Source organism: Bombus fervidus, chromosome 3 (assembly GCF_041682495.2).
Source record: "Bombus fervidus isolate BK054 chromosome 3, iyBomFerv1, whole genome shotgun sequence".
Lineage (NCBI taxonomy): Eukaryota > Metazoa > Arthropoda > Insecta > Hymenoptera > Apidae > Bombus > Bombus fervidus.
In genome coordinates this window covers 19927234-19952013 of record NC_091519.1, presented here as the reverse complement: position 1 = coordinate 19952013, position 24780 = coordinate 19927234, and the positions used below count along the sequence as shown (strand labels likewise).

Here is a 24780-nt window from a genome sequence, read left to right as displayed (position 1 = left end):
ACTAAAAAGCTGTAGACACGGGACTTCATCGATCTGCATAAAAAAGAAAGATATTAAGAGAAGAATGAACGTGACATAACGACGAGGACTGTTCGTAGTTTATAGTATCGCGTGGGACGCGGAAAGTCGTCCTAACGTTTGTAAATGTCATCTTAATGGCATACATTTCTCGAGTTAGGTAGATCCACGCGCAATCACGTGCCGTCACACATTCGCGTCACATCGGTGAAAACGCGTGCTCTTAGAGTTCGCAAGATTCTGCCGGGTATTCCAACTATTATGCCATACCGTGTACGATGTAAAACAAGGAACTATAGATGTATCGCGAAATCGATCCAAGATCGTAAGACTTGTAAGATTAAAGCGAAAATATTGCTTTAAACTTTAAACAAAAGGTATTTTCGTACACAATTATTTTAATACTCCTTTTTTGTTAATATAACGAATTACATATGTATGTATTTCCTTTGCAACATATGACTACGTTATATGCAGTAATTCTATTCTGTTGCATTAGAAAAATAAAACGAAGAAACGAATGTGCTTGGGATCAACAACTCGTAGGAGTCAGGTTCAGGTATTAAAAGTGCGGAATCATTGGCCAGTTGGGATCGACGAGACGATTCAATTCACTTTGAGAAAGACAAAAGGGTCGAGAGTAAAGCCGAGTCATCGCAATCACAATGAAGCACCGACACTCGGATCTCGTCGTGACAACGACGAAGACAAGTAGCAGAGCGTCGCGTCGCAACGTCCGCGACAAGACGGATGAGATCAGTTAAACCAAACTGCCTTCGTGACAAATCCTCCGTTTCCTCTGTTTCCTCTGTCGGTTCGCGACTCCGTTTTACTAACGTTGACGCACTCGCGTGTATACTGCACACGTTCGTCCTAACGCGGTCCACCATCGTAATTTCTATGTAGGACGAGTGTCTTTAGTACGATTCCTCGGAATTTCCGTCCACGAAACAGCCTGATTAGCAGCAAACCACTGTTAATTCGACGCTTCGTGTTCTTTCGAGCGAACGGAAACGTATGTGAAGTAAATTTTTACCTCGGAGGTAATGGAACGATCAATTTTGTGCGGTCGTAAGATGATTCAAATGGATGAAATTATATTACGATATTATGCAGAATGTTTAGTGTTGAGATGATAAAAAAATGCTGCAGCGAAAAAAAAAAAGGAGATTAGGATAGAAAAATGAAATTGTAAATTGCAAAAATAATTGTAACAGGCAAAGGAAGAAATGAGAAGTAGTTCGACAACGAACGCAACCGAATCTCGCTCGAAGCAAGCACGAACAAGCGAAAATTCAGTCGTTAGGATGTCGTAACTAGTCAAGCGTTTCCTCTTCTGACTGAAAATACACTCGCACAATGATCTGCACTGCTCGAGGGGGAAAAAATGGCTTTAATTATTTCAATTGCAGAGTAAATTGCATCGCCAGTAGAAAGCCACTGTTGAATTACGCCTTCCTTCCTGCTTGTCCGCGAAATTAATTCGCGCCCGTGCTAATAACGAAACCTCCGTGCAAATTGTCGCGAAAGTAAAAAGAGGACAAACGTATAGACGATAGAGTTCCACGGTAGCGATCTCCTTGGCAACTTTAACTTTCCGCCAAAGAATTCGCGATATATTTCTAAACGTAACACGTCGTATATTGAACCATCCCGTGAGTCGTAAGTATGTGGTAGAGTATTTTTTATTCTCGATGCAAGAGTTGAATTTGATGCAATGGTCGATGAACGCCTTTTGGATGTTTGATTCGAAATGAAATTTTAATTTATCAATATAGACGTGTTTATTGTAAAGGAGACTAGAGACAAATTAATGTAAATTAATCTCTAAAATTTAGCACGAATCGTTCGAAAGTGGCAGACGGAAGTGATATCCGTTATTGATTTTGGATCTCCAACCGTGAACGTTCTTATCGCATTAGGTTTACCGAGTGATCGTTCCGAGAAATATTCTTCGTCAATGGGATGAAGCTAATTGAAATCTAGAATCGAATCTCGTGTGCGTTACATCGGCGGTAACGGCCGATGTCAATGCCGCCGAAGCGTACGTTATCTCGAGTCCTCTCGAAGAAGAGCGAAGAGAAGAATATATTTTTCTCTTTCTCGTTCTTCGTACAAGACGTGTGTATTCTATTTCCTCTTGGAGGAGGAACTTGGACAAAGAGGGATGTACTGCCAATCAGCGTGGGCGAGGATTCCGCGCTACTCGCCACGACAAGTCTTGCGAGATTCGCGAACTCCACTCCAACCACCTACGTATAAATCAGAAGCGAAGCGGGCATGCTCTTAATGCTATTCTAGGAACTAAAGTTAAGATCGTTCTCAGTTTACTATCGAACAATAATTATTTGGATATCGTTGTACTAGAAAATACTGAAACTGATTTTAAAATATGACATAAATCTGTTATATGTCGTAGAAATATATAGCGACTTGTTCCTAACTTGTTCCTAAATAACTTGGCCCTTGCGATATCGTTTGTCGATAGTTGCGCAACGACGGCAATAACAATTTTATGTGACTATCCAAAAGTAAAATTATATTGATAAAATGGAATAAGAGCAGTCGTCGATTCGTATTACGTCTTCATTTGGAAATGATTAAAGCGTGAATTTTATATCAAGACCAGCATCGTCCGATCCTTTCACAAATTCAATTGAAATTTATGCACATATTTGCGATACGTTGGTATACGTACATCTGGTAGATGTGTACAGCGTATACATGTATAGTGTATACATTAATAGAGGTGGGTAGTGGGAGTCACGACCTCGCGAATTACGTAATCGGTTGCAACGTGCGCGCATATCGGAACAGCGCAGCGGTACGATACGATTATACGATACGATTATACGATACCGACTTGATTTACACAGATTTGCCCTCCTCGTGTCAGTTTCACAGCGCAGCGCAGCACAGCGTAGCGCAACAGTATGAACGACCCTTGGTTGCGAAAGAATTGTTCAGGTGCGAGATACCACGTACCACTCAACCCTGCTTATTAACACGTGGAAGATTCGCTTGGACTACTCGTAACTCAACGACGCTCGAGAAGGCCGTCGCTTTAGAATTTCCAATATCGAGCATATTCGCATCGTGTGCGTGCCTTATTAAAATAAGGTAAAATTTGTTTAAATTTTCCAATAAATTTAACAGATAGCCATCGCATACAGCGAGCATCGCATTTTATTTCGTACGACCGAGGAAACATCGAGTTACGAAACGGTGTAGCGCCTTTGAAATGTTAAACATGAGCCAATAGCGAACATCGTAGGACTATGTTGCTGAACAAGGATCAGAAATTTACGCCGACGCGACGCGAGGTAATAACGAGAGAAGAAGAGAGAGGAACGGAGTTTTCGAGCGTAGAAGACGCGACGATGTCGCTCGGTATCGCAATTGGTAAGCGTTCCCGGAACAGGCACGCGATGCGAAAAGAGAAAAGTTTCTCAGACTAGTTCTCGTAACCAGCTGAACGAAGAACACCTTGCATTCCTCGGTGAATGCGAGATTCGCCTTGCAATGAACGAACATTTGAACCTTTGCGTCATCGATACTATTCAACCCGGTTGATTCACCGTAGGCTGCATGAATGAACGAGCCTGACAAGAAAATCCGCCAAGGCTATTCACATACGGTGTGTTTCAACGACCTACAGAAATTTTATTCACAGTTCGCAAACCTAACGCGTATATACGTGTAAGCGGACAGGTATCAAAATTGATATATTTTTTTATCTCGCGATTCATTAGTCATAAACTTTGTATATCTCGAGTACCTCTTAATTTACTCCGGCAGTGTAAGCAGTTTAAGAAAAACCAATGAAACGTAAACTAGTCTATAGTTTAAAGTAACGTTGATTGATTTACGATAGTTTGTGGTTGGCACGAAGGATCGTTGAAAATATCGGCAATACGATACAAACGCAAGACGATGATAAATCATCGATCCGTTATCCGGTAATTCCGGCAAATTGTTCCACGTTTAATCGGCTCGATACCGCGTCTAGATGAGTTAAGACGAGCAATTCGCATTATCGTTTACAAACATTACCGCGTCATACAGAAGAACACGCGTTCTTTTCCTTTTTTTCTCCGGTGAAATTATTCAATGTTAAATTAATAGCTAGAATCCTAGTCGTATAACGGTCGTAAATCAAACGAAATACAACGAGTCGAAAATCTCGTTATTTCATTACGCGCGAATCTATCATCGTGACAATTTCTTTTAAATTATATATATATATATATATGTGTGCGTGCGTGTGTATGTATCGCGCAGTATCCTCATCTTGTTACGGTAACTGAAAATAACGCGATATTTTCGCGTTGTGAGAAAACATCATCGACGGATGAAAAATTGAAACATCCACGGTGCAACGATAACTATCTTTTAAGAGAGCGAAGACACGTTTAAGCTGTGTACGCACAGGTGCTTCGTTACTTCTCCTCCGATAAATTAACGACGATCGGTCGACTAACCTTGCTAAGCGATATAGCGCAAAATATGGAACGTGATAGATGATAACCCATTAAGGCTCACTGCCGACCCTGGGTATCGCTTCTAAGAAATCAGAGCACTAAGACGCGGCTACAAGCGCACCATTCTGTGTAACCGTGAATCGTTGCTTCGCTCGTGCATCGGCATTGAGAGAAAGCTAAGCTACTTTCCGCCTAATCCGGTACTAGCTTCCTGATAATGCGCATTTCACGGTGACGATTTCGCACCGTTCAAAATATTACTATGTACGACCAATTACCGCGGCCATGAATCGTTGATAATCGTTACTACCGACGGAAACTGAGTAAAAAGTCAACACCCGTGTTACCTCTTCTCTTCACTCTGCCGCGTTTCCATCGGACACGGTTGATCGAACTCGTTCGTTATCCTCGCCCGTAGAACCAAATTCGAACTAGAAATAGATCGCTGTATGAACGAGGAAACGTTTTTTAGTCGCAGACTTTGTAGATCGCGCGACCGGTTCAGCTACACGACGATATCCTGTTACAGCATGATTCGGAAGACGCGTGATCGTAGACCAATAATAGTAATTTAACCGAACGATAATCGCTTCATGCGGAAGTGTCGCCATTGCGATGCAAACGAGCACCGTGTGTCTTGCCGTTGCGTTTGCGATCGCTTCGCTCACCCTTTGCGTACAAACGCAGAATACCGAAGATTACGTGCTTCACTCGTGAATTTTACTCGCTCGTTTATTCTCTGAGAGCTATTTTGCTTTATTCGCTGAGAACGTGTCTAAGCTGCAACGTATCGCGCTCACCATATACGTACTGTAGTCCCACATCGGATATCTCCTCGTGAGAAAAGGGTACCGACCCGAAGGACATTTCGACGAAAGTATTCGTTCTTTCGAATTATTAGACTTTGAAAGAAAAAGAAGTCCAGACGACCTGGACGACTTTAAATCGGCTACTCAAGTACGTGGTAGAAAATGTCGCGTAAAAAATGGATGTTAAAACGCAGCGCGACGATTCGAACGCCTACCACGTGGCTTTTGCCGCGCCACCGATAGGAAAACAAATCGTCTTTCACGGTTATCTGACGCGTGAATCGGTCGAGGCGCGCGGCGTTGCGTTGGTAGTTCGGCAGACACGTAAATTTCGTTCGATGGCGTGTAGGAGGCGATCCTTTCGACCAGCTCGATCGACCGTCTTGACAGCGCGATCGAGAAGCGTGTGGAAAGATCGTCGAACACGTTCGTGTCCCGTGAGATGCGATACAACGAAATGTGATCGTGATCTCGGAGTGAATTTTTTTCGAGCGTCGCTCTTCCATCGGACGTACGATTTAACCCTGTAAGCCTTTCGGGCGTATAACAGATCGTGCACCCTATCGAACGGGGTCTATCGACTATCCCGTAATAACGCGTCTAATCCTTTTCCTTCTCACCTCTTTATCGCTTCCGTGCGATTATTTCGGAATCACGTTGACTCGACTTCGAAATCGTTCGACGTTGTCCGACCGACACGATTCGAGCCGGCTATCTCGCATTAGCGGCTCCATTAATCACAATTACGTGAATTCAGGTCCTGTCACGGCGCGCGTGCATCGTCGTGCGCGTATATACGTGTGCATCTACATGTGTAGGTTTTTTCGAGCAGTCGTGTGTGTATTTATGTACGTACACACACATATGTACGATATACGTCGTAGCTACTCCATTATACTACTCCGTGTATGCGGTGGAGAAGAATCGCGGAGAAGAATCGCGGAGAAGGACGCTCGGCTACAGAAACGCACGAGTCACTGTGCTAGAAATACCGCCCACTGAGCCGATGCCCGGCAACAAACCCTCCCTTGTCGTCGTACTCGCAGCGCACCGGCTGTATAATCTCGGCTGGATAAACCCGACCACCGTGGAATTTCGATGAGACAGGAAGACGCCAACTCGCCCGCGTCGACCTTTCACGCAATTCTATCGGACTGTAACTCGGATTCTATAAATTGGATCGAAGAATATATAAAAATATTATCGAGAGAGAGAGAGAGAGAGAGAGGAAAGCAAAAACAGTAGCAACGTATACATTTAACATTTTTGCACGGATCGAAATTAAACGCGAAATCCGAATTACTCGATGTTACTCGAGTACGTACCGCATACAATGCGTAAATACGAAAGGGAAGAGACAGACGTGTGTATCACGGTATCGCGTAACGATGCACGATAACGCGTCCAGAGTACGAATCTCCGATACGAGCACTGAATGAAAGTACTGAACGAGGAGTTCAACGATCATCGGTGCGCGATAAATGTCGTAGCACGTAAGCCGCGTATAAATATCGGTGTAAATGTGCCGGTTGCAGGATGCCATCTTTAAGGATATAATAAGGATTGCACGTGCACTGCACCGCCATGCTTTTTACTTGTTCGGCTATTACTCATCCGACCAGACGCCATCGTTCTTAATGTCGTTTGAGCGAAATAGTAACGACAGTTGCCGTCCGAAGGTAATCGAGTATCGCAATTTCTAACTTACAGAAGAAAAATTACCATGCATGATGGATGGCATTGTTAATTCCAAATAAGACGAACGTTGCATGCCAATTTTGAAATCGGAATAAAAAGATCAGATGATACGACGGCGAATAAATTAGATAGGAAAAATTGGTTTGTGAAATTCGTGGATTCCTTTAATTCTCTTACCATCGACGCGAATATTCGACAACTGTTTAGAATATGTTGTCTCTTCGGTCGAACACCGCACGAACGCGCACGACTTTTTACGAAACGTTCGAGATAACTTAACAGGCTTCGACGATCACCGGATAATTTCTTGCGCGTTATTCGTCACGAAACACGTTCGCAAATTAGAATATTGCGTTTGCGAAAGAAAGCAAGTGACAAGGCATCTGTATCGATCGCTGTAACATTTCGATGTCTATTCGTATAAGTATCAATTTCCTGTAAATGTAGAAACGTTATGTCCTTTGAAGCATTCAAACGTTGCTTGTCGTTGGTTGTATAAAAGAAACATGTTGTGAAACAGGTAACGCTGTAGTGTCCAATTATTATAGTAGCCGCTGTACGTCAGGAAAACCTTGACGATTCGGTGCACGATTCGTTTTGAAAAGTTTCAAAACAATACGCGCGTAATTCGCTTTCGGTAAAGTGCCGGCTATTTTTTTTTCTCTTTTTTTTTTTCTTTTTTTATGATATTTTCGACTTGGAAAGAGCCCGATCGAGCACGGATCGTATAAGGAGAAGCGGCAGGAGCGGGTGTGGAGAAGACGCGTGTAGCAAGTGTTACGGCTCAACAGGAGCGCGCGAGTTCATGAACGCATCTCTGCCATCTTCGAGACACGGTTACGAGTTACGAGTGCACGTGGTACGTGTGCTAGCTTTCTTCTCGAGTGGCCAAACACTGCAACCGTGTACAATTCGCGGCAGAATTCCATCGTGTACTCGCGTATGCGGCAATGCACATGCACATAAATTTATCTGTTCCATCATTACGCGTACCGCGGGCAGTACCTATACCAAGTACCGAGGTAATCCATCGGACTGTTTACCTTGCCGAGAGTAGTCGTAAAATTCATCGATAATTATATTCTTTTTATTTCTCCGTGCTTACCGCTACCCTTCCTTCCTACTGTTCCTCTCGCATGGGACCTCGTTGTCAGATGGCCTTGACTGATCCATGATATATCTTTCCAATGTAAATATACGTAAAGCCAGACTCGAAGAAACCAGGGCAGATTTTTCCCTGAATTTATTAACCATCCTGCGAAATCACCGATGCTACGCTATGTTTTTATAGTATGCAAAGAGGATAACATGACTGAAAGAAAAATAATCGTTTCGAGTGGCTGTAGAATAATCGACGCAGACTCGTACGTCCTTCGATGCCTTATTTTCGTATTTCGGTTCCTTTTTTTTTTTTTTTTTTTTTTTTGACAAATGATGAATGAAGTACCGAGCAAGAACAGTTTCGTGTCCATAAAATTGATTACTCGCAGAAACACGTCGGAGCAAACTTTCTGTTATCGTTTACAAGTGGCGCCCACTTATTGCCTCATTAAATAACTTTATTGCCGCTATACTTGACGATATTTATAACGATTTGTAACTGAGCTACAATTACAGCAAACACTATTCGCTTGAAATACTGTTAGTTAAAATAATCTTGTCCTTCGCTTTTTAGAAAATATCGAATGAAGGTTGACGATAGTTGCGTTACATCATTCTGAAATTTCAAGTTTGGAGTATAACGTTCATTTTGTCATCAAACGATCTTTGTCGTTCCAGAAAGGGTATAATAAATGGGTGAGAGGTTTGCTGGTCGTAGTGTCATGTGCGAATGTAAGATTGGCATAACCTGGATGCGTATTTTCCCCTATCCGTCGAGAAATGACAAAGTCCGCGCGCGTTCATAACGTTGCCCATCACTGTAGTTTCCAAAGTATCATTCATCGAAAACGATTTTGTCTATCGTGTGTAACGCGAGTACATTATGCCACAATGACACGTACGTGACTAAATGTCGTTTACATTCGTTTAACAAACGATCAAACGACACGGAATAGAGAATAACGATTCTGTTTGCGGTAGTTATAGGATATTGGTGGTCGCTTAAGAATTTTGAAATGTAATCCAACGAGTATTCACGATTCACGCGATTAAAATGTTTAATACTAGATCAAGTGCATAGATATTATCGGTAAATATCTTACGAGCCTCCGAAAAGGCGGTCTTCAGAATGATAAATACGCGTTGCTGGCAGCTTCGTCGCAACTCGCGTAGACGTATCCTCGATATTCGATACCTGGCCACGGAGAACCTTTTGCCACTTTTCGTGCGCCATTGTCGACCGCTTGTCCTATCTCATCTCCCTCTACGAACATCGCTGTTGAACGCACGCAGAAATTCGAGAAAGAGGAGAAAAAATCGAATGCGTGGTAGACAAGACTGGGAAGTAACGTTTGGTGTAATTACAGTAGCAGTTTAGATCGAATTTACGTGATATCCGCTACGAAATTGCCGGTTACGGAAATTTAAAAAGGATATTCAACAAGGAATCATCCAGATCGTTATTGGATGGAAAGAAATATAACTGTTACACGTTCGGCTAACTGACCAAATAATTCCATTATACTGGCGTGTATACGCGTAACCTTAACATACGGGTATCTTAACACTGTACCGATATAATGAGAAATGATCGAACGAAACAGTGCTGGTAAATTGGAGATATACAATTTTCATTGTTGAGAATTCAGGCGTTAAAAAAGCCGGGAAGTTGACCCTCGCTGGAAGAGAATGTCGTGGTACCTCGAAAACTACCTTCACGGATCAGGTATGCGGGACCAGAGTCACGAGGCCGTATATCTGGCTTTTATTTTGACTCGCCTCGTTGTAGCCTTAGGGCCCTGTGGGTCCCGTTTCGGCAGCCCGAACACCCAAACGATCCAACGACACGCGTTGGAAGACCATTGGCAAGACGAAGAAGCGCCGGTCGCCATTGTTTTTGAGAATAGAGTGGATCCAACCAAAGAAAAAGGAAAAAAGACAACAGACCGGGAACCCATTGTATTGTAATGGGCATTACAGATATTCGCCTAAGTGGCTCGTACCCTGTTTCTATTGCGCAATTTACGACCGTTCGTTAGTCGTTCGTGTTGTTTTTAGCGGTTCCTGATACAGAGATCTACGATCCTGTTCCGTAATGCGATTCTTTCCGAAGAAATTCACGCACCAGTCTTTAATAATAATTTACAATCGCGTCTGTTACAACGTTTCGTTATTAGTATGTCCGTCAATTATCATTTCAATGTCAAATCTTACGCAAGTTTTCCCAAAGTATCGAGCTCTTTCGTTCGTTGAAACAAGAAAATTGTGAATTTTCCAAATTTCAATACCGCGATAATGTCGAGCAACGTATAAAAATAACGCGAAACAGTTTATTTCAACTTTTTATAAGAAAATTTTCAAATAGTACAAGTTGCGTGAGAAAAACTGTAGACACGCGAGTCGTATGTACCTATTACTTGTACATATAAGCCCATGCTAACATGAAAGAGGGAAAATCAGCGAGGCTTTGTCGTTTCTTTCAAGCAACTATTGGAGAAAAATTTCAGTGAATCTTATAAAAAAGAAGGAAGCTTCTTGGAGGATGATCGAGAGAAAAACGCAGCTGCTCTCTTCGATATTATCGATTCCTTCGTATGTGACGATACTTCGTATGTAAGTATGTGCCCGTAAGTTTGTATAGCCCTGCGAGGGGCCTACGTAGCGGGCGGCATCCCGGCGGGGTGAATGGAACATCTGCCGATGGTCGGAGTCCTTTTCCAAACACCACCACTTTGCCGCTACAATACGGGACGCGGGCAGGGGAATTAAACCGGGTACTAACTGTGTCAATAACATTGACCTCTTCCGATCGCCTTTCAAGATATCAGAATTTATTTTTAACCTCGTTTTACATAAAACATATACAGCATGTTGTAACACAATGATATAAAGTTCAAAATTGTATCTAAACTATATTAAACTGTATTAAAAACTAATACCTTTGATTTAATAAAAATCGAATATCGATATCTGATTTCTTAGGAAAAAGCACGAGATAGTTTTTCCTGCACATAATCGTGATAGACTAGGATACAAAAACAAGCAAAGATCTAATTCGTTGTGTTTTTAACGCAAAGTACTACAAATATTTAATTGTGTCGCATAGTAACGGTAACTTTCAAACTCACGGTACTATTACGATCGTAATATTGTAAAGCAATTTCTTCAATTCGATAAATCGTACTCGTATTTCTAAATTATTCGAAACGTTAACAAATAACGATAAACTTTTCTATCGCGGAATTATAAGGGATTGCGCGTGGCAACGGATTACGCTTTACTCTTGTTACGGCGCGGGCGCGGCGGCAGAAAGTATGGTACGTGCCGGCATTCAAATCACCAAGAAAAGAGGTCGTTCCGATACATCCAGAAGGTAAAGTAATCGGCGCGCGTTAAAAAATTATTGCTCTCTGCTATGTCGTTTTTGTTCGACCGCACTCCGGCGAATGTTTTACAATCGTTAATTGCGCAAAACCAAGATTCCTTCGACTAATGTCTTTCAGAATTACATTGCAGAGCACAACTGTCGGTAAATAATTTTTGTTCGCGTTAAGACGGGTAAAAGAAATTAGTTTTCTGAAAATAGTCGACTTAAAACACGCGAAATGGAATATCGCTTACCGGATACGATTTTATTTCTATGATACCTTGCATCCGCCAACCAGAGTCCTGATATTGCGTTCATTCAAATTGAAAATTATCACCTATGAGATCTTTTGTCGTGTTATTGAATCAATAACATCGAAGCAAGTGTGCGAATGACGTCGAATTGGCCAGAAAAAGAATATTTAACGGTTTCTCGAAGCAACGTTGTCGCGAATCCAATGTTGTTGCAAGAGGACGCGTAAGAAAGTTCGTGGCTTTCAGACTATCCGTATTTTTAATGTACCTTATTGGAAACTCAATTCGCGAGACGCATGACAATTGGATGATTCAAGCGTAAATGTTGCAAAAATAGGTGTTGTTCATGGTTCTAGAATAAATAGGTAATTTCGTAGGCTTTGGGAGATAGATTAATATCCGAAACATTGCCTATGTTTATAATCTACGTTATGTCTGTCGTGTTCTTTGTACGATTAAATATGTTTCTCTACGATTAAAGAAGTTCTGAAACGGTCGATCGGTCAGACACGAGACAAACAACTGTTTCGAATGTTGCGTACAGCATATTTATGAGTAATATACATAAACATAAAAATAGCGTAATCTTTATCTAACAACGATCGTTCGTTGATAACGTACATTAGGTACGTACTTCTTAATCTTAATCGTTATTTATATCTTTGAAAAATTATTATATAATTAACGTATCCCATATTCCTAGTACACGCTTGCGATCGTTCTTCTTCGATCACGTTCTTTTATTTCGAGCAATTGATATAAAGTTAGTACAGGTGTCTAATAATAAACGCTCGATACTTACAGATTGCGGTACACAAGACGCTATTCGCAATTCGGAATCGATGGAGCGTTAAAAGTATGTACAATATCTTGGAAAATTTGTAGAGTGAAAGTACAGTTACGCGATGCTGAGACACGCGAGTTTGTTTCTTTTCCATGTCAAATGCATTCTATATAACGATATCGTATTTCTAAAGAATGTAACAACTGAAAACGAAGAAGAAAAAAAGGAAAAGAGAAAAAGAAAACGCACTCGACGAAATAGCAAAAGTAAAAGGTGTTATTAATAATAATATTTTATGGAATGGCGCGATAAATCACGAAACCTAAGAGCGAAGGGTTTTTACTCATCGAGTTAACTCCTCGTGACCCGGAAAGGAATCCGCTTCGGGATCAACAGAAAAAGGAAGTTTACGGTTTTTGAAACGACTGATAGAACTCGATACGCTGTACTGGACGCCGTTCATCGAGCATCGTCGAGCTGCTTGGAATTCCGGTCACGTAGCGAAGTGACATGAACCGTAGAGAGGATGACACGGCTCCGGCCATTTCGTTCGTAACGATCTACCGACGTGCTATTATGCAAGCGTAACCTCAACTTGGACTATGTCGAGAGATTACGCGCGCAACAATAGCATGCGCTTCATTTCCAAAGCGACGCGACCGAGAACGTGTTCTCTTCCCCTGGAATTAAAGATCGTACGTTTTAACGATAAAGCTAGGCACGAGATCGCGTATAAATTGTGTTAACCGGAGCATCGTCGGAGCAAAAAGATATCGAAGCCAAGGATATATGGAAAAATATCTAACCTAAGAAGTTGTTCTCTGATGCTAAACAAACACAATTCCAAGTATCTGCTGTTTTGCGCTCTAACCTCATCATCGTAGCGTAGCAAGACTATACGCGTCAGGTAACGTATCTCAAGCAGGATATGCTCTGCAGTACAATGCAGTACAATGGGTGGACCCTTGGCTTGAAATTGGTTTGCTCTGTTGGCGAGAGGAACTTTGTAAAAAGGGAAGGTAGGTTATCCGGTTTCATCTTCGCGAATCTTATCTCCTTAAGCTCGTGCTACCGTCCTCCACGTGGAGATGCTTCTCGTTGCTCGCCGCAATTCTCGTCCTCCCACACTCGAATCGAGTTGGTGAATTTTTCCAGATCCTCGTTCAGAAACTAATCCCTTCTATTTACTCAACGATCCTTATAAAGATAAGATACCGTCAAATAATATACGAGGATAATAATACGCTTTTTTTTAACAAAGTTCTCTCTCTTCTTCTCAAAAACAAATTGCTGTCAGAAGTTAATAGGACGCGTAACACTGGTAATCTTTGTTTGATTTAGCAGAGTCGCCGACGAATCTCGCCTACGTTCTAACCCTTAATAAGAAATTTCTTAGAGAAGCCCGAATGCATCAAATGCACGCGTAAATACAAAAGGCGATGTATGCACACATTCGTAACACGTACGTACGTAATATGTCAGGTTACCGGATGACGGCAGAAAAGAATATTATCTTTCGACTATACGGAAGAGAGCGAATGGTCAAATGGATGCAGACGAAGACCTCGCGTGTGATTGAAATACGTGCGTTGAGGCTAGAAAGGAACCGCAGCACGAAGGCTAGAGTGCATCGCTGACACCGGAAACTAGGGGAGCCTGCCTGCGTAACAGCCCTCATACCGCCCTACCTATTAAATACCAACGCTTACCAGTGTTTCTCAACCAATGTCTCTTATTTATATCGAACAATTATACATATAGCTTTTATAATAACATGGTTTTGTATTTTCGTCAAAATCGAAGGAGGTTAAGATAGGTATACGTGCAGTAACAAGATCAGATTAAGTTTGAAGTTTAAAACAAAACAAGCACGTCAACTGCTAAGGATAGATTTCGACTACAACGCGCCGCATAGACACAACGTACGGAAAGTTCCGACCTAAAGAAGGTTAAATAAATAACGCTCCGTGAGGCTAATTTCCGATGACGATTCGCGAGATAGAGCGTGAAATTTGATTTATTCGTCAAGCGTATCTTTTATAAATCTACTTAACACGTACTTATGCAAGATGAAATGATCGATTGAAATTAAAACTTACTAAAGCTCGTACCTTCGCGCCTTCGATGAATTTTGCTCGATTATCGATAAAAGATTTTACCGAAATGGAAAGTAAAATATAGCTTTTTAACTAGTTTAAATGCTGTTTGTCGGGTGAACGATTAAATATTTGAATTTTATTTTCTTATAATTTATACGACATCGAGCGAATCTGCGATGTATTACGAGATCTGACGAAACTATTCGACTCGCGTTACAAGGGACACGAAGCTGGGCAGCAATGCGTTGTAACGTTACAGAAGAACATAGGTACGGTAATTTCCTGAAAGAAAACAGGTCTTCGTTAAATTGAAAGTATTGCTTTACGATTATTATTTTACGGTATAGATTTCAGGTTCGTTGACCGAGGTATTTCAAAGTCGGGAGTAAAACGCTCGGTATAGAACTATATTATCGATCGTAAAACGGGGATCGCTTTAACGATTGTCAATCAACGTTGCCATCTTTATTTTTCATTTACGAGACTTACGACAAACTTTTATAAACCGTACAAACCGCCATTAATCAAGTATGCGGTAAAATCAATCGCGGTGAATCAAAGTAGAGATGAAATTTTAAATAAGCTACATCATTCGCGGTAGTAATATTCTTCGACTCGCTAATAAATTCCATCGCTGAAAGAGATCGATGAACTCTTACAATTAGCGTAACGCAATTTACGGTCACAATAGTCACAGTTGCCTGCTTCTTAACTTAACCATAGGCAAAAAACTCTGCAGAATATAGCAAATCATCGTCATTTGCGTCGTTAGCCGTGAATAAGAAGCAGAAGATGGAGGAAGAAGAGAATATCTCGAGCTAGAAAAGGGTGCTTCTAAGTTGGTACAAGGTATATTTCGCAGCCATTACGCATACTTAGTATCCTCGTGGTGTCCTTGCTTCGCGATAATAGAGTCGATGCCGGGTTTCAGACGGTATACGTTATGAATAAATACGCGTAACCTACCGACATCCTATATAGAAGAAACGTATCTATATTCATACCTATAGCCCATAGCTATGGGGTATACGATCCAACAATTCATAGGAGAATGTCAGGCGCTAGGGGTAAACTTTAGGCCGCATGGAGAGCCATAGATTCCTGCTGACGCGATTATTACAGAGAAGCTGCAGTTTCTAACATTAATTTCTTTCTAGTAAAAGCCCAAGGAATTCGTCTAACTAACATTTTTAATCGAAGATTAAAAACGACGAATAGGTACGACTAGAATCGACTAAGAACAAAACGGTAGATAAGTAGCTGTTCGAGCAACGAACAGGAAAACGAATCTCGAAGCGAAGCGACACGAAGGAGGCATCGGCAATAAAGGACTCGAACGGATCGTTATTATCACGGGAAAGCGCTTGAAGATCGAGGAGCAAAGAAGATACCGGTACTTTGAGAAGAAGAAAAAAAAAAAAAAAAGAAAAAAGACGAAGCGCGAGAGAAAGGTATTGGTACGAACACGTCGATCCAACATAGAGGTGGTCAAGAATCGATACCTGCGTATGTGTGTACTTGGATCAACATGATGCGCGCCATTGGCATCTTTCTTCCCATCTTTGTCCATTCTGTTTCTGTTCTCCGTCCATCTGTTGTCTCGTTGACCCCAAATACCAACGCACGATTAAGCGCTCGACGATTCTTTCGTCTGCTCGTGACCGGCAGACGCCGAGAGCCGTACGATCTAAATGTCCATATGTATACGAATGAAGACAGCGAGCAATTGTACTGACATAAGAGAAAGAGCAAGGAATGAGCAGCGTTACAAGCTATCCGGCGAATTTCTCTTCGGTGAATACTTGGACTTGGATTGTGAATAAACAAGTTGAGAATTCTTTCTTTTTTTTTTTTCTTTCACTTCTTCTGTGAATTCGGTGCAATCTATCGAGTAAAGACATTAAGCACCAATTTTGATATACGGTACGCGACACTTTTTATATAGTATTATACGTTATTTATATATTAATTTGTTATTTTAATTAAACCTAGTTGGTAGATGTAAGAAGTGACATCTACGTAATCTGTATTCTTCGTTAGGAAGATATACGTATCAGGTTTGTATGTGCTTGAAGCCTCTTATAATAGCGTCTGCTAATACGTACTATATCTTCTCCAACAGGCAATATTCTAGTTTCTTTGTCGACGGCGTTTAAAACTCGTAGTATGCACCATCTTTCGGTAATTCTTAAATTTGAGTCATATACCATTGCCCATATAGGGCAGCGATATATCCAGATTGGTCTCAAAAACATTTTGTATAATAATAATAATAATGCGTTTGTAATATTAAGTCGTGATTTTTGCCGATAAACCTCCATAAATTTTTATATTTTTCGTCCAGTTATTGCCTTTTTTTTCTTGATGTGCTTTTTAAACTAACTATCGTAATATATACTCGCTTGGCGGCATTAGCTTCTCCATTTTCCATATTTTCAACTGGATCGCGATTTCGTCGAGGTTGGATCGTAATTTCTCCGAGACTTTGTCTGGATTAACGTCGGAGGGTAAGATCGCTGTGTCGTCAGCCTAGGTATCTTTCAAATATCGTATCGTTCTTTGTCGGTAGATCGGTGATAAAGAGAGTGTTTAGATTTTGAAAGGAGGTAAGAGAGATGGGGAAGATGCTCAAACCCGTGTGCCGTGCTTTATCAAAAGCTCGCGAGGTGTCGAGAAAACCAACCGAGCAGTACTTTTTATCATATACATTTTCTACAATATTTTTGGATATTTTGTGAATTTGTACCTAGGTTGAGTATTTATTAACGCGAAGATGCAATTATGCAATTCGTTAAGTGGTTATAACAGTCCCTCCAGAAATTTATTCCGTTGCAAGTTTTAAAAATGATTTGTACAGTGAGGAAGTATCTGATAAAATATAACGTTTCAGAGGTGTCGTCTCCTGCAAATGAACTCCTCAAAAGTTCGTACGGGGTATCGCGTTCCATATTCGCTTAAATCCAGTACAAAGCCACGTAGAAACTATGACACGAGGCGTATCTTCTTCTCCGATTGCTTTATCAAGTGTCTTGCTTATATTATTTCTTGATGAAGAACCAATGATACCGAATATCAACGCCTCGTAAATATACTCGTGTTCTTATGAGCTTCGATTCTAAGAATAACAGTTATTTGAATCGATAACTCTACGTAAAGAGGATAAGGAATACAGGGTGTCCTGTAACTGTCAAGTAATGGTCAATGGGGGAGTGTGATTCTATGTGAAAAAATAAGTAAAAAATATAGATAGAATTTTGTTCAAATGGCTTTTTATCATTGAACATTTTAAACGACGCAACAACAACGACGCCGACGATGACAATACATTAAGCATTATTCGACGCATCTACGAGTTTAATGCAATCTCAGCAGTTCATTCTCGTATGCCTATCTCTCTGCCTTCTTATATCGAATATCAAAGTATGCGCGTTATCCGAAGGAACGAGTCATGGTGAAAACGTCGTTCGCTACCTTCGTACCTCGCACCTGCCGTTGCCAGGACGCTGAGGTATTCTCTGCCGATGGTATTCAGCTTCGTTTTTGTAGAGCATCGTCTGGTGCACCCATCGGGAATGCGCCAGTCAGCGCAATAATTCGTCGATGGCCATATACGTGGCAAACAGAATGGTTGGAAATAACGAGAAGGGCACAAATTATCAAAATAACGAGAACAAGAAATGGAGAAAAATACTTCACCTTGTCTCCGAACGGCGCGATTGACAGCATCTAAATCGTATACCGATTTCTCTTTACTGTTCCCCATCGAATACATCGTAAACGATCGTCGCTTATTACCGCTCGTTGCAGTTTATAAATCGATCAACGAGAAGAAACGAACGATCGAATGAAATAGACGACACGGGCGATTATTCGCGATGCATATCCTCCCACTTATCGTATTATTTCACTTGCCGTCCAATCAATGTCGGTGAAAAGTTACAGTCCAATCTGTATAAATAAACTATTTCTATCGTTTCTTTCCGGTAGTAAAGTGCAAAAACATTTCTTTACTTCTTATTTAGAATTGTTATAGACGTATAACTTCGAATCGAGAAGAAAATCACAAATAACAAATCACTTTTCCTTTATGTTTATTCCCGTGATAGTAGGCGGTTTATTTTACCGAGTTTACTTGTGCCTAAAACGATGTATCAAAGCGAATAAAGTAATTTGTTTGTCTTATTCTCGAAGAAATTTGTTTCCTTCTCGAAAGGGAAGTTGCGTTTTTTCAGCCACGGTAATTTTTTACCGTGCGGGATTTAAAACACCACGATCCATATTGGCGCGAAGAAAGCGGCTTTCGTATTACGCTAAAACAGGATGCAAGGAATCGATGATAAAACACGCGGCATTGGAATGGATGCGATACAAGCGCATAGGTATGCACTGAAATTGAAATACTGACGTATGAACATCCCGCATTCTGCATCTAACAATAAAAAGTGCACTGTTTAAAGTTCTCTCGAGAACTCGAAGAATCTGTACAGGAGGAATCCAGGGACTTCCTTTTTAAGAATTCCGATGGATAATCATATCCCTTTGTTTCTTCTTCTCCGACGAATGAGAGGATCTCATTTTCGATGTAAAATATGTCGTAAAATATAACGCCCTTAATTTTAATTTTGCTTAACGCGCTATATCTAGTACCTTTATTTTCATAATAACTTTGGCGCAACATGTAGTGGCCGCTATAGATAAAAATAAAGTTTAGCGATGGGGAATGTGACAAGCACGATGACGACGATGGTGATAAACGTGATCAACGAAAAGTAAAATTTTTAGAAAAATATTAAAATTATGATATAAAGTTACGTTTGCAAACCTCTTACTAGGGACATGCGTACTATTCACCGCGAAAACAAGACACCGACCTTTCCCTGTGCGTTCCGTCACGCTCGGAGACCTATCAGAAACGCACCTGGCAATCGATAATGGTACAAAGTACAAAGGTACCGCTAAGCTCGAAACGGACAAACAAGGTTCCGAAAGAGGGGTAAAACTCGAACGTATAACGATTGCTCCAAGTGCAAACTTTGTTCGACAATCCCGTTGATTCTACCCATGATCCCGTTTCAAGTACCTACTAGAGAAACGCTTAGTCGTTCGTGTTTATTTTAATTAAATGTATATTCTGTATGAAAATACGCTATTATCAAGATACGAACGAAATAAATATGATTCCATCGTTCGATTCAATTGGTTGTCACAATAACTTTTGCAACGTTTTAACGTCTATAGCCATATAACATCTTGTAAAATAGTTATATTGGCACACCGAATTAAACTTTCTTATCTAACGGATGAAGGACGAAAACGTCTTGTTCAGCGAATGGATAACAAGTAAACTGAAGTTGTAAAGTAACTTATTCGGGCGACGGTAAAAGAATACAATTATTATCGATATCGTTGAAAGAAAATCTACCAATGTCACTTTCCTTCAAATATATCAATGATTCTTAATCGTTTCGTATTAAGTAGCAGCAAATGCAACATATTTGAATCGCGTTATCTCCAACAATTGAATCGTAATAATCGAATTGTATTATCAAAGAAATTAAAAAAAAAAAAAAACAAGTTTTACATATTTGTAGGCACGACATGGCGGACCGAACTATTCTACGAGGAAAGATTTCGTGCCATTTTAAAAAGTCAACCAATCCGATTTGGAGTGAAAACGAGCATACACTGTGCTAATTGACGAGCCACGATCTTTCAAGCAATCGGAAAGAACCGCTCTAATCGACAAGTACACAAATTTGGTAAAAGTAGGCATGGACTTTTCAAAGGTCAACCTACAAGAATTGAAGAAACTTGGACCAATCTACGAAATGTGAATATCACGAAAACCAGTTCGCACGTCAATGTTAATTTCCCCATTTGCTACTTGCAATTTTACATTTGCCAAAATTCGATGTAAATTTCCGAAAAAATTTCCTAAATACATACGCAGAAGTAAAAATAAGCTTGTAAAAATGAAAATAATATTTTTTGAACTATACCTATGTAATAAACTACAACATTGAACAATACCGTATTCCTTAATACAAAATAATCGTGGCCTATGAAAAAAAAAAAAAAAAATTACAGTATTTTGTAATTGAATTGAAATTTTCATACACGAAGATTGATAACAAGTTCACAATCTTTAATTTATCGATCTTATTACGCTTCGAACATCTTCGCCATAAATCCTTTGTACTGTGTGTATACAGCGAAGAATGCTTTTACACGGTTCGACGCGTTAGCAAGCGGTGTTGCGATCAAACGGCGTAACGTGCTCCTATCGATGTAATTACGTGTATGATCGTTGATAGGTGAATTCAAAGGTTATCCATTTGCGCAGTCTTCGGCACGATAACAACGAACGAAAGGAGGATTTAATAAGATAATAAAGCGAAACACAAGACGCCAAACTAATCTAAAATCAACGATTCCGTTACGACCACCTGTTAATTATTTCAAGTAAAAGAAACGCACGAGTGGCATGTTGACCAACGAGTCTCCATAAAAATAGTCTGTATAAACGTCGCATTGAAATTTACATGCTCTATATGTATGTATGGACATGTATAGACATGTTACCGAACGCAGCGACAAACACGTAGCGACAAAGCAATGCCCATCGCTAGACGCGCGACGATCGTGCGCGTTTACTTACGTAGAAATCTATGTACATCCGTAGGCATTCCCACTCTGCCACTAGAGTCATAGCTCCAAACCAAACGCAGATGGAACAATATTGCATGAAAAATTATTTAATTTTCTCTATTGACATTTTCTTTTCGATCTATCCGTCTTCCATTGCTTTGAAGCTATGGTTCCACCCATTTGCGTTCGAATATACCCGTACATGTTGAATTACGTATAGACTGGTGAAACGCGCACGAAACGTAAAACACTCGCGAGACAGATTATAAAGATTTTGCGAAAACGAGGTGAAATTTTCTAGTTGTTTTGTTGAAGAGAGATTTTCTATCATTGTGTGATATGTCGTCGTAATTAGAATTTGCGTAGGATGAAGAAAGTGCTCGGAATGATATCAACGAGAACAAAACATTAGCACCACAACTGTAAAACGATGATTATTATCATAATCACAGCGGTAAAAAATAAAAAAATTGAACAAATTACTTCGACACGAGCATGGTAAATCCTGGGAATCCTGCAAGGACTCGTGCCGTTTGGTAGCAGGGCGTGGGAGACCGTCGACCAGCTGCTGCTGGATGTTGCTTCAAGGACCATTACACAATGGGACTGTACAGATATATGAAGGTGCATGTTAAATAAGAAAGTCACGTTTTCGTGGGATTTTTATGACTTTTATAGATTTTATGGACGAGGAAGAAAAGAGAGGAATCGCTTTTCTTGAGGGAAAAAAAAAGACACACCCCTGAGTTAATTAATGCAACATTAATATCTATCCGAGAATTTTTGTACGATTCGATAACGATCTATTAAATGGAAAGCAACCAAAGAGAACGGATTATCGGTCGATGGATTCTCGCGGGCCTATTAATCATTGATAATAAAACACAGCCAATCAACGTGAAACCCCAGGAAAGGTGACAAGCGATCAGTTAGTTTGTGGAAGCGAAGGTGGTTGATAACTTGTCGCGCGGCATCCACCAATCTCGACGGTCGCGCGCACGCAAACGAATATTTATCGGCTGCACACGCATACGCAGCACACTGATACGAAAAGCGAAAAGAATAAGAATACAACTGAGCGACGGGACGCGACGTTCGGCTGCACTCGCGCGAACAAGTTGGAACCGGGTTCGTACCGTGTGCGCTGGGAGTTTCCGTAAGAAAGCCGTTTCTCACTTTCAACTAGCGGCAAACGGCAGGTTCTTGCTCGCGTTACAATTATCCGTGGACCTGGAGAGAATGGTAATTTTCGAAAAATTTTCACCTCGCTACAACTTGGTCACGATGATTCGAAACGAGGAAATAACATTAATTACGGAATTACATTAAACATTATACAGTACCGAAAGAACAAAGTCGATCCGTTTTAATGGAACGTTAGCTTTACAATCGTGGCTTTCGATTGTTCCGTCTTGCGAGCATGTAATACGAATCAACAAGCGTGTCTACGAGAAGGTTCTTGCTTTCAGATACAAGGCTCGCTGACGATGTGAAAAATGAATCAAGCCAACGTTCCACAACGTTAATTGTAACGTTGTAATACCGTTTACGTACGAATCTCTTACCGCGGGTAACGTAGAATATACGTATATTCGTTGGTCGAATTGCATGGGAAACTATCGATACGCAATTGCGAATCGATCGCGTATAAATGACGTTACGATCCATTTTTCGCAAAATTTCGTCATCTTCGACTCGCAATAAAGTAAAAGCACCGAATTTCGTCTACTTATTTCGTTCGTTCTTTTACGTTTTCTAAAAGAAAAAATTTGATTTCAAACGTTTCACAACTTCGATCAAACGACATTCGTCTTTCGATCAATTTTGTTTAACCTTTTAAGAACTCACTGACAAATAAAATATTTCTTCGTTTCGTTAGATACTATAACGTTTCGTTTATTGCACAGATATTTATCAAATTGTGATACAATTATTTTTGCTTTATTTATGTGATAAGAGATTGATGCCGATGAAATTTTATAAAGTAGTAGCATCAACGAAACGTGGATATCAAGATATCAAAGAAATAAAGAGACAGTTTTCCTAGTGCGTGTTGCGATGCTCGAAAAACGGCACCTACTCGAAAGTTTTTACGCGAGTTTCTGAAAATAGGAAAATTCAGCAAGTTTGTATAAACAGGTTCCCATGAACGTTCACCAGCAGAAAAGTTATTAGTCAGCCGGCGATTAGCCTCGTGTAAAGCATTCGCATTACCGTGGCGCTCATTGCCATTTATCAGGAGAAAGAGTGACTGTGTACAGTGTACACAGTGCACAGTACGCTCTTATGCCCGTGGAGAAAGACTGGAAAGAGGGAGACAGAGAAAAGGAATCGAATGATTAATAGATACGATCGCATTGACCTAACGTAGAACGAGCCTTTCGCGTATATTCGCGATGCTGATGTCGCTCGTCTTGGGAAAAATCGGCATATCGATGCAACGCGACGGAGAAATACATAACAAGAATCACTGTCCGTGCTCGTGCCGCGGGAAATAATCGCTTTAGGCTAATTCGAATCCGTCTGCGTGAAACCATTTCCACGTGTCACTGTAAGAAAACAGCTCCGCGGTGGTCTTCTCACCACGAAAACAGTCGCTACTTTTCGCTCTCACCTTTTTTCCCGCCCCCAGGTCGCAACAGTTTCGCTTGTCTATCACTGGCCGCGAAAGATCGTCGGCAACGATAGCGAATTAAAGCGTATTTCTCTTCGGAGGGAGCACGCGTTTAATACTTGTGAGAAAGTTGCGAGTAGTTGAATAACTTTTCGTTCGTCGTTAGATCGCAAAATACTGATAGCATCGTCGTCGGTATTGTGTCTCTGAACGAAGGATAAGGCACGAGTATTCTGGAAAATTATTGAAATAAGACAAATCCTTTGGAAATTCTATTGTACCATACCATTGTAATAATACGTATGAAATAATACGATAAAGTACCAGAGGAGTATATAATTGAAGTATATATTTTTAAATATAGGTGTACAGGTAACTTGTGACGTTATAAATGCCCGAAAAGCTTTCAAAGCTATCAATCACGAGAACTCTTAAAATAGCGATAAATTCTTAATATCGGCAATTCTGTGAAAACTTGTATCGCGTTCGATCCAACTAGACGCTATCGAACATAGATTTCTAATCAACCGTGTACAAAGATTCCTGCTGTGCTTCCTTCCTATCCGTCGAAAAATTCCTTTCCCTATGAGTCGAGCTTCTTGGAAATCTACATACTGCCACGCAGGATAGATCCTTTGGTGCTTTATAAGGGCTCGTGGCTGTCCTGCCATTGACTGACGGCACAATCCTCGATTCTTGCACGATACTGAGCAACAGCACGGATCTCCGAACGTCGACGTAACTGGCAGAGAGAAACGGAAAGGACGGAAAGAACGGATAGACGTACGGTAGCCTAGAAGAGCTTAATTATGCGGTTTTACGCTATGCGTCAACAACAAGGAGAAAAGGGACGATACGGAGGTTAAGACGAATGCAAATGTCCGCGTGGCGTATAGGCTAGGTCGGT

General features: G+C 40.7%; 1 protein-coding gene across 1 annotated transcript in view; it reads right to left on the bottom strand.

Moving 5' to 3' along the window:
• N (neurogenic locus Notch protein) overlaps window positions 1-24780 on the bottom strand; it is a 182219-nt gene that overhangs the window by 152136 nt on the left and 5303 nt on the right. The gene's annotated exons all lie outside the window — the stretch shown is intronic.